Consider the following 12,370-nt stretch of genomic DNA (forward strand, 5'->3'; position numbering starts at 1 on the left):
ATAGGTATCAATGGAGTGGGTTGTTATTGAGGGACTAGTTTATTGTAAAAGTAAATTTGAACGTTTCTTAATCTTTCTCTCAGGTTCTTCCCCTTCTGCTTTCTGCATGGGGTGATTCAGCACAAAAGCTCCACCCCATTTTGGACTTCCTACCCTTCAGAACCATAAGCCAAATAAATTTGTATTATTTATAAATTACCCGGTGTGTGGAATTCAGTTATAGTAGCACAAAATGGACTAAGACAGGTGGTCTTTAATTGCCTGGTCCCTGGTCCTGGGACATTTAGGCTGAGTCCTGTTACCTCCTGGGGTGGGAGGGCCAGATGGAGGAGGCATGGCCCTGGGCTGGTTACCTTGCATTTCATAGGCATGTTCCTGCCTAAGCCTCTGTTCTCTTAAGAATTGGCTATCCCAGTGAAGGGCAATATTTCAGTGGGAAAGATTTCTTTAAGATGCCAAAACATCATAATACATGGAAAAATGTTAAGGATACATATGTATACATGTGATACATATGATAAGGATTCAACATATCAAAATACCTGTTTTATTACTACATTGATATGAAGACAAATATTATCCTTGGCCCCAAAAAGTTATTTTTTTCCTACCAATTTTAAGACAACCTAAAACATTTCCACGAATCTCTAACAATATTGTAGGCCCTAGTAGAAAAGCCAGTACTGTGTATGGGGGCAACTTTCCTGTTGCTATGTGACCAGGCTACGGTCACATGCTCACCCTGAATTTAAGGAAGTAGGATTCATGCAAACCAGGTAACCCAAGAATGGGAGCAAGGAATTCAAAAAGAAATATAAAGTCTTTTTACCAAAGAAGATACAGCTGTGTGTGATTTAATGATTAAGACATTTTCCAAGAAATCTGTCTTTAGGTGACTTTGATGTGTGTACATTATAGTGTGTACTTACACAAACCTACGTTAATTAAGCTATGCAAATGGTATTATGACCTTTTTTGTGTGTGTGTGGGATGGGTGGGGCAGGTGTGCCAGGGATTGAACTCAGGTGCACTCAACCACTGAGCCACATCCCCAGCCCTATTTTGTATTTTATTTAGAGACAGGGTCTCACTGAGTTGGTTAGAGCCTCACTGTTGCTGAGGCTGGCTGTGAACATAAAATCCTCCTGTGTCAGCCTCACGAGCCACTGGTCTTACAGGATGTATAGGGCTGCTTCTGGCATACTGTTTTATAGTAAACTTTTTTTTTTTTTTTTGTAGTATTGGGGATTGAACATAGGAACATTCTACTTCTGAGCTACAACCCCAGCCCCACACCCCTTTTTCTTTTCTTTCTTTTTTTTTTTTTTTTAGGTGAGACAGGTCTTATAAATTTGCCTAGGCTAGCCTCTAATTTATGATCCTCCTGCTTCAGTCTCCCAAGTAGCTGGAATTACAAGCATGGGCCACCACACCTGGCTACAAACTTTTTTTTATAAGTGGGAGTACATTCTAAAACAATTAAAAGTATTATATAGTACACACCAGTAACATAGTTGTTTATTACCAACTATTATGTAAGGTATATAATTGTGTATGCTAAGCACTTATATAACTGGCAGTGTGGTAGGTGTTTCCACCAGCATCACCGCAAACAAATAATGTTTCACATTCTGTTACCTATTATACCACTAGATAATAGGAACTTTTCCATTACAATTTTATGGGAGGGAGCACAATCATCACTGAGACATCCTTACATGGCACAGGTCTGTAGTATGTAAAAAGGTCCCATACAGGAAAGTCACAGATGACCCCAGGCAAGGCACAGCTTACGCTGAAGCCACCTGTAGCCTACACTCCTTCTAGATCCATGCTTTCTGCTCCAGGCTTGAATCTGAGCCAGGGTAGAAAAAGAAAACAGGAGCAGGGGGTGAAGATATGGGGGGGCCATGGAGGAGATCAAGCTCTGACTTTAAGATCCCACAGCAAGAACCTCTCTCCCTAGCTATCCATCAATTTGATGATAAAACCCAGAGGCCCTTTCTGACAGTGTTGACTTGACAAGGGACCTGGGGCTAAATTCATTGATTTTTCCAGTCAACTTTCTTAGAACTTTTGGTCCTAGCCAGGCATGGTGGCCCAGGCCTATAATAAGTTTGAAGCCAGCCTGTGTGACTTAGTGAGTGAGACTCTGTCATAAAATTTTAAAAATAAATAAATAAATAAGGGCTGGGAATGTAGCTCAAAGGTAGAGCGCCCGTGGGCTCAATCCCCAGTACCACCAAAAAAACAGAACAAAAAACCTTTGGTCTTAATAGGTAATACAAATAAGACCTGCAAACCACTCAATACTTTGACACAGAAGGCAAGGAAGAGATATATTTACTGCTTCCCTAAATTTTGTGGGGGTGGGTACCAGAGATTAAACTCAGAGGAACTCAATCACTGAGCCACATCCCTAGCCCTACTTTGTATTTTATTTAGAGACAGATTCTCACTGAGTTGTTTAGCACCTCAATGTTGCTGAAGCTGTCTTTGAACTTGCAATCCTCCTGCCTTAGCCTCCGGAACCACTGGGATTACAGGAGAGTGCCACAGCACCCGGCTTGTTGCATAAACTTTTAATTATTTGTCTTATCACTATAGGTGTCCCTTTATCCTCTTCAGATAATACTGTGGTATGTATTGTGCTTACATATATTGAGAATTCTGTCAAGCAATGTTATAATTTTATTTTTAAATGGTCATTCACAGTTTTAAAGAATTTAAGAGGGGGGAGGGAAATCCAGTACATTTACCCAGACACTTAGCATTTTTGTTGCTCTTCTTTGACTCCTGAAGTCCCAAGTTTACCTCTGGTGTCTTTGCCCTTCAACCTGAAGAGGATCCTTTAGCAGGTCTGCTGGCACCAAATCTCTTTATTTCCCTTTCTCTAAGGATGTCTTTATTTTTGCTGTCACCCCTGAATACATTTTCAGCCAAGAGAGAATTCTGAGTGTTAAAGACTGAATGTTTGTGTCCCTCCATATTAACATATGGGGCCTTTGGGAGGGGACTGGGTTATGAGAACAAAGCTCCTGTGATTGGGATAGTATCTGCTAATAGTTTGAATTTGGATATGGTTTGACACTCAAAGATTCATGTGCTATAGTCTTAGTCACCAGTGTGATGGTATTGAAGGAGTAGAAACTTTAAGGAGTTGAGTTTGGTAGAAAGTGGTTAGGTCATGGACACTCCACCCTGGTGAATGGATTAATGCTCTCTCGAGGTCAGGTCTTATGGGACTGAATCATTTCCCAGAAAAGCCCGTTGTTATTAAAAAAAAAAAAAAAATGAGCGCTAGGCTACACCCTAGTCTCTTGCTTCCTCTTTCACCATATGACCTCTCTCTTCTTCTTGAACATAATCCCACCACGATGCCATCTGCCATGTTGTAATATAGCCATGATTGCACCTCCCCAAGTGCAATCATGGACTTTCAACCCCAAAGTGTGAGCTAAATAAACCTTTTTTTTCCATTTAAAGAAACCACCCTCAGGTATTTTGCAAAAAGGGCTAAAACAGCATCTTTAAAAAATAAAATAAAAAAAAAGACCCTGTAACCTCTTCCACCATGTGAGGACACAGAAAGAAGATAGATGTCTATGAGCTATAGAAGGGAGTCCTCACCAGACACTAAATCTTTTGGTACCTTGATTTTGAACTTCTCAGCCTCCAAAACTGGGAGATTCAATACATTTCTATTGCTTATAAGCCACCCAATTTCTGTTATTGTTATAGCATCCCAAATGGACTAAGACACTATATTGACAACCATTTCCTTTCAAAACTTTAAAGATGGTGCTCCAAAATAGAAGACACCATCAAAAACCTACCAACCAAAGGGATTTACAGCTGAGTGCTACAAGACCTACAAAGAAGAATTAATACCAATACTCCTCAAATTATTCCATGAAATAGAAAAGGAAGGAAGCCTTCCAAACTCATTCTATGAAGCTAGGATCATTCTGATAACCAAAACCAGGCAGAGAAACATCAAGGAAAGAAAATTTCACACCAACATCAATGATGAACATTGATACAAAAATTCTCAATAAAATTCTGGAAAATCACATATAAGAACATATTTTTAAAAATAGTACACCAGGGTTAGGGTCACAGCTTAGTAATAGAGCACTTGCCTTACACATGTGAGGTGCTGGGCTCAATCTTCAGCACCACTTAAAAATAAAGATATTGTGTCCATCTTTAAAAAAAAAAAATAGTGCACCTTGATCAAGTGGGATTCATTCCAGGGATGTAAGGCTGATTCAACATATGGAAATCAATAGGTATAATCTATCATATCAATAGACTTAAAGATAAGAATCATATGATTATATCAATTGATGCAGAGAAAGCATTTAGCAAAATACAGCACCATTTCATGTTCAAACACAAGAAAAACTAGGGATAGTAGGAACATTGTAAAAGCTATCTATGCTAAACCCAAGGCAAATATAATTCTAAATGGCAAAAAAATGGAAGCATTCTCTCTAAAAACTGGAACAAGACAGGGATGCCCTCTTTCACCACTTCTCTTCAACATACTCTTTGAAACTCTAGCCAGAGCAATTAGACAGATGAAAGAAATTAAAGGGATACAGATAGGAAAGGAAGAACTCAAACTATCATTATTTGCTGACAACATGATTCTATACTTAGAGGATCCAAAAAAACTCCACCAGAAAACTTCTAGAATTAATTAATGAATTCAGCAAAGTAGCAGGATATAAAATCAATGCCCATAAATCAAATATATTTCTATACATCAGTGATGAATCCTCTGAAAGAGAAATTAGGAAAACTGCCCCATTAGTAATAGGCTCAAAAAAAAAATACTTGAGAACCAATTTAACAAAAGAGGTGAAAGACCTCTACAATGAAAACTACAGAACACTAAAGAAATAAATTGAAGAAGACGTTAGAAGACGGAAAGATCTTCCATGCTCTTGGATAAGCAAAATTAATTTTGTCAAAATGGCCATACTACCCAAAGCACTATACAGACTCAATGTGATTCCAATTAAAATCCCATCATCATTCCTTATAGAAATAAAAAAGGCAGTCATGAAATTCATTTGGAAATAAGAGATCCAGAATAGCCAAAGCAATCCTTAGCAAGAAGAGTGAAGCAGGAGGCATCACAATACCAGACCTTAAACTATACTACAAAGCTATAGTAACAAAACCACATGGTATTGGCACCAAAATAGACATGTAGACCAATGGTACAGAATAGAAGACACAGAGACAAAAACCACATGAATCCAGTTATCTCATACTAGCCAAAGGTGCCAAAAACATACATTGGAGTAAAGATAGCCTCTTGAACAAATGGTGCTGGGAGAACTGGAAATCCATATGCAGCAAAATGAAAATACATTCCTATCTCTCACCATGCACATAACTCAACTCAAAGTGGATCAAGGACCTAGGAATTAGACCAGACACCCTGTGCCTAAAAGAGGAAAAAGTAGGCCCAAATCTTCATCAAGTCAGATTAGGCCCTGACTTCCTTAATAAGACTCCTGAAGTGCAAGAAATAAAATCAAGAGTTAATAAATGGGATGGACTCAAACTAAAGAGCTTCTTCTCAGAAAAAGAAACAATCAATGAGGTGAAGAGAGAGAGCCTACATTTTGGGAGCAAATTTTTGCCACATACGCATCAGATAAAGCACTAATTTCCAGGATATATAAAGAAGTCAAAAAACACCAAAAAAAAAAAAAACCCAATTAATAAGTGAGCTAAGAAGCTGAGCAGACATTTCTCAGAAGAAGATATACAATCAATCAATAAACACATATAAAATATCCAACATCTCTAGTAATTACAGAAATGCAAATCAAAACTACTCTAAGATTTCATCTCATGCCAGTCAGATGGTAGTTATCAAGAATACAGACAACATGGGGCTGGGGTTATGGCTCAGTGGTAGAGTGCTCACCTCGCATGTGTAAGGCCCTAGGTCCGATCCTCAGCACCACATATAAATAAATAAATAAAGGTATTGTGTCCAACTACAACCACAATATATATATATATATATTTAAAACAATTTAAAAAAAGAATACAGACAACAATAAGTGTTGGTGAGGATGTAGGGGAAAAGGCACACTCATACATTGCTGGTGGGACTGCAAATTGGTGCAACCACTCTGGAAAGCAGTATGGAAATTCCTTGGAAAACTTGGAATGGAACCACCATTTGACCAACCTATCCCACTCCTTGGTCTATACCCAAAGAACTTAAAATCAGCTTACTATAGTAACACAGCCACATCAATGTTTATAGCAGCTCAATTCACAATAGCTGAACTATAGAAGCAACCTAGATGCCCTTCAATAGATGAATGAATAAAGAAACCGTGATATATACACACAATGGAATATTACTCAGCATTAAAAGAAAATAAAATTATGGCATTTGCAGGTAAATGGTAGGAGTTGGAGAATATTATGCTAAGCGAAGTAAGCCAATACCCCAAAATCAAAGGCTGAATGATCTCTCTGATAAGTAGATGTTGATCAATAATGGGGGAGGGGGGATGGGGAAAAATGAAGGAAATTTGATGGGGCAAAGGGGAAGGAGGGGTGAGGAGAGGGCATGGGGCAGGAAAGACGGTGGAATGAGATGGTCATCATTACCGGAGGCACATGTATGACTGCATGTATGGTGCAATGCTACATCGTGTACAACCAGAGAAATGAAAAGTTGTGCCGCAATTGTATACAATAAATCAAAATGCATTTTGCTGTCATGTATACTTAATTAAAATAAATAAATTTTTAAAAAAATAAATGAAAAAAAAGATGGGATTCCAAGATATTCTGATCTCCATGGAGTCTGATGAACAATTCACAATCATTTTAATTGTTCTATATGCAGAATGTCACTTTTCTCTGATTGCTTTCAGGTTTCTTCTTCTTCTTTTTTTTTTTCTGGTACTGGGATTTGAACTCAGGAGCACTCAATCACTAAGCCACATCCCCAGCCTTATTTTGTATTTTATTTAGAGACAGGGTTTCAATGAGTTGCTTAGTGCCTCATTTTTGCTGAGGCTGGCTTTGAACTTGTGATCCTCCTTCTCAGCCTTCCAAACCGCTGGGATTGCAGGTGTGCACCACTGTGCCCAGATTCAGATTTATTCTTTATCTTTGGTTTTCTTCAACTCGATTATAATGTGTTTGTAGTTTTTCTTAGTATTTATTCTATTCAAAATTTGCTGAGTCTCTTGATTCTTTTTTTTTAATTTTTAAACTTTTATTTTTATTTTTTTAAATTGTTGATAGACTTTTTTTAATTATTTATATGTGGTACTGAGAATCGAACCCAGTGCCTCACACATGTTAGGCAAGTGAGCTACTGCTAAGCCACAGATTCATCCCCGAGTTTCTTGATTCTTTTTTTTTTTTTTAGTCATACATGACAGCAGAATGTATTTTGACATATAATACATACATGGAATGTAATACATCAATCATAAAGTTTCTGGATTCTTAATGTTTGACTTTCATTAAATTTGAGAAATTTTCAGGCATTACTTCTCCAATATTTCTTTCGGTCCCAATCACTTTGTCCTCTCTTACTGACACTCTAATCATGAACCATAAAACTTTGGATATTGTCCCATGAACTTTTCAAATATCATTTTATAAGACTCTGGGTCCTTATTAAAATCCCCTGGAGAGAGACTTCATATTGTGGGAGTTTAGCAAGCAATCGATCCTGGTTAGGTTCATATCACAAGTTCTGTTTTACCTTGTGAGTGGTAGACCAATAGCACCTTAGTTCTTTCCCAAAGGCTTTCTTTTGTAGTGTTGTAAAGTGGCACAGCTGTTCTGGAATAAGGGTTTAACAGTTGCTTATAAAACAAGACATACACTTACTATATGACATAGCAATTGTACTCTCAGGCAGGAGTCTGACTCAGAAAAATAAAAACTCATGTTTACCCAAAAACATGCACATAAATTTTCACAATAGCTTTGTTGATAGTGGCCCAAACTGGTAACTACCTGTTTTAGTCAGCTTCTTCACTGCTGTGATTAAAGGACCCAACCAGAACAACTATAGGGGAGGAAAAGTTTATTTGGGGGCTCATGGTTTCAGAAGTCTCAATCCATAGACAGCAGACTCCATTCCTTGGAACTCATGGCAGAAGAGTGTGGCCTGGAGGGAAGCAGTTTATATGCTGATCAGAAAGCAGAGAGAGAGAGAGAGACTCCACTCTCCAGAAAAAAAATATATACCCCAAAGCCATGACCCCAAGGAACCACTTCCTCCAGCCACACCCCACCTGCCTCCCGTTACCACTCAGTTAAGCCCATCAGGGATTAATCCATTGATTAGGTTAAGGCTATAACCCAATTATTTCTCCTCCAAATCTTCTTGCATTGCCTGAGATTTGGGGGGACACCTCACATCCAAGCTATAAAACAACCCAAATTTCCTTCAACAGGTAAATTATTAAATCACCTCTGATATATCCATACAATGGAAACTCAATAATAAGACTCGATAATAAAAAAGCAACATGCTGTTGATACATGCAGCAGATTGAATAGATCTCATAGACTTTATGGTCTGTGAAAAAAAGCCAATCTTAGAAGGTAACATACTGTAGGATGCTATTTATATAACATTCTCAAAATGACAAAACTAGAGAAATGAAAAACAGATTAGTGGTTTCCAGAATACAAGGAAGGGGATGGAAGTGGGTGCGACTGCAAAAAGATAGCAGAAAGGAGAATGTGGGTTTTGGGTGGTTCAGTATCTCTCTCTTTTTTTTTCTCTTTTGCTGTACTGGGGATCAAATACAGGGCTTCATGCATACTAGACAAATGTTCTACTATTGAGCTACATTCCTATCCCTTTATATCTTTTTTTTTAAATTTTGAGATGAGGTCTCACTACATGGCCAGGCTAGCCTTTAATTTGCAATCCTCCTGCCTCAGCCTCCTGAGTAGTTGGGATTACAGGTGTGGGTCAACACATCCACCAGGTAAATATATTTTGTGTGTATGTGGTGCTATCAATCCAACCCATGACCTTGAACATGCTAAACATTTTGCTCTACCCCTGAGATACATCCCTAGCCTCAGTTCAACTTTTTTTTCCCCAGTAACAGGGATTGAACTCAGGGACACTCAACCACTGAGCCACATCTCCAGTCCAATTTTGTATTTTATTTAGAGACAGGGTCTTACTGAGTTACTTAGTGCCTGGCTTTTGCTGAGGCTGGTTTTGAACTCGGGATTCTCCTGCCTCAGCTCCAGAGCTGCCAGGATTACAGGCATGTGCCACCAAGCCCAGCTTCAATTCAGTATCTTGATGGTAGTGGTGTTTACACAAATACACACACACACACACACACATATATATATATATAAACACATGTGTGCACACACATGGATGTAAATAATGGTGAAGTCCGAATAAGATCAGAAGTCTAGTTAATAGTATTGTACCAATGTCAAGTTCCTGATTTTGATATTATGCTACAATATCAAAGGAACATATGGGTGTTCCTTAGTTTACAATTGGTTTACAATAGGGCTATGTCCCAATAACCCATAGTAATTTGAAAATATCATAGGTCAAAAACTGCATTGAGTACACCTAAGCAACATTGTAGCATATCAGTTGTTTCCCTTGGTGATTGTGGTTTGACTGGGAGCTGTGACTCACCACTGCTACCCAGCATTACAAGAGAGCATCATACCGCATATGGCTACTAGGGAAAAGATCAAAATTCAAAATTTGAAGTACAGTTTCTAGTAAATCTGAATCACTTTGCAACACCAAAAGCCTAACTAATGTAACTCAAGTACTGCTTATCATTATGTAAGTTGTCCTCACTGAGAAAAACTGGAAGAAGGTACACAAAATTTTCAGCACTATTTTTACAACTTCCTGTGAATATATAAAAAGCTTTTAAAAGACTTTGCTGTGATTTTTAACTCTGTTCTTAGAAGTAGGCCTGGGATTTGTGTTGCTGCATCCATAGAACTAGGGACTCCTTCTGCTTTCTCTCCTCTGGGATTCATTCTACATCTCTGGCTCCCATGGGTCTCCTCTTAAGGTTTCAGGTACTGATACTGCCAGCACCACAGTGCAACTTTGCAGCTGGGGCTGCCTTCAGGAGGGGAAGGAAAGAAATTACTAAAAGAAAATGAACCCAAAGATTTAATTCCCACATGTACTTCAATTTGCAAAGGCTCCCTTCCAGTCTTCTGGTGTGTTAGTCAGCTTTTGATTACTGTGACAAAATACCTGAGATAATCAACTTAAAAGGAAAAAAGGGGGAAAATGGAGGAAAGGTTTGTTTTGGTTCAGTTTCAGATGTTTCAGTCTATAGTCACTAGACCCTGTTGCTTTGAGCTTGTGGGAATGCATGGCAGAGGAGACCTGATCATTTCAGGGTGACCAGCAAGCAAAGAGAGGGGAAAGGGTTGGGGGTCCTAACATCTTCTTCAAAGGCATACACCCAGTGACCTAACTTTCTCCCATGAGGCCCCGTCTCCCTAAAGTTCTACCACCTCCCAATAGTACCACAGACTGGCAACCATGCCTTCCACATATGGCCTTTGGGGGACATTCCAGATCCAAACTATATATAGAATCTGGCTAGAGAGATGGTTTCTCTTGGTGCATTTTTATGCAAATGCTTACTGTACTGGAATTGACCTTGATTTGAGGGAGACAAGAATGGAAAAGAGACGTGAGGAAATTTGCCCTTGAAAGGGTCATTCTTCTTCATGTTTTGGCTCTTTTCTCCAATGCACCTGCTGTTGTTAACATTTTAATGTCCTCAGTTAGTTACTTGTTTATTTTGTACAGAGAGTTTACCTTATTGTTTTGTTTTTGTTCATTTGTTTGTTTTGCAACATCTGGGATTGAACTCAGGAGCACTCTACCACTGAGCTACATTGCCAACCCTTTTTTGCTTTTCATTTTGAGACAGAGTCTCACTAAGTTTCCCAGGTTGGTCTTGAACTTGCAATCTTCCTGCCTCAGCCTCCTGAGTAGTTAGGATCATAGGTGTGCACTACCATATCCAGCTTATCCAGAGATTTTTGCTTATGATCATTGGGATAGCTAGATTGTAGTAATCTTAATTTCATTTTGGCCAGCATCAAAAGGCATAAATACAATTTTTAAACCTTCCCAATTACCTTGCAAAATCAGTATTACTTCTCCTATTTTAAATAGGTATAGTCACCTGCTGATGCCCATATAGCTAATGCTAAGGCTAGATAGATAGAAATGCTCCTCAATTTACAGTGGGGTTATGTCCTAATAAACCTATCATGATTTTCATAAATTGTGAAAATATTGTAGATAAAAACACACTTAATACAATTAACACTCCAAATATTAGCTTAGCAACACAGTGCACTATAGAGTATCTGTTGCTTGCCATGGTGATTACATGGTTTACTGGGACCTGTGGCTCACCTCCACTGCCCAGCACAGGGAGCAAAGATCATACTGCATATCACTATCTCAGGAAAAATTTTTTAAAAATTTAAGGACAGTTTCTACTGCATGCATATGCTTTTTCAACATCATAAAGTTTAAAAAATATATAAATCAAACCATTGTAAGCTGGTTAGACCTTTAGAAGGCAGTGCTTATGGGAGGTCCTTAGGTCACTGGGGACATTCCCTGGAGGGTATTATGAGACTGTAAGGCCTCCTTCTGCCCCTTCTCTTTTTCATTCTCTGCTTCTTGGTTCAAGATTGGGCACTTACTCTGACATGTGCTCCTGCTATGATGTGCCACCCTGACAAGAGGCCAAATAAATGAAGCCACCTGGTCTTGGACTTGAGACTTGAACCTTCAGAACCATTGTCTATTTGTCTGTCTTTCTGTGTTTCTCAGTCCCTCTCTCTGTTTCTCTGTCTGTCTCTGTCCCCATCTGTCTCTCTGTGTGTAAAGTATGTAAGTGTGTGGTGTGTGTGTGTATTGTGTTATAAAGTTGTTTTTCCCAGAAAGCAGGAAAGGACAAAAAGGAAACAGGAGATGAAAGGAAAAAAAGTGGTGGGGGGAATAGGGTAAAATAGGGAGAGAAAAGGAAGAGAAGGAGAGAATAGAGAAAGTGAGGAGGCTTTTCAACATGGGTCAGGATAATACCAGGCAGTGACAGCTGTGCACTGAGAGTATCTACCCAGAGCCCACCCCAATTACATGTATCCTATTCCTTCATGAAGTTAGTGTAAGCAAATTAGCCAGTCCAAGCAATGAAATAATTCTATCCCTCTTTGCAACTAGGGGCCCAGGCTTAAACTAACTAGCCTTGACATTTTCTTATTGACCCATCTTATCTGCGTTGGTTGGGTGGATATAAAAATTGGCTGAATG

This window comes from Callospermophilus lateralis, chromosome 5, assembly GCF_048772815.1.
Source record: "Callospermophilus lateralis isolate mCalLat2 chromosome 5, mCalLat2.hap1, whole genome shotgun sequence".
NCBI classification, from domain to species: Eukaryota; Metazoa; Chordata; class Mammalia; order Rodentia; family Sciuridae; genus Callospermophilus; species Callospermophilus lateralis.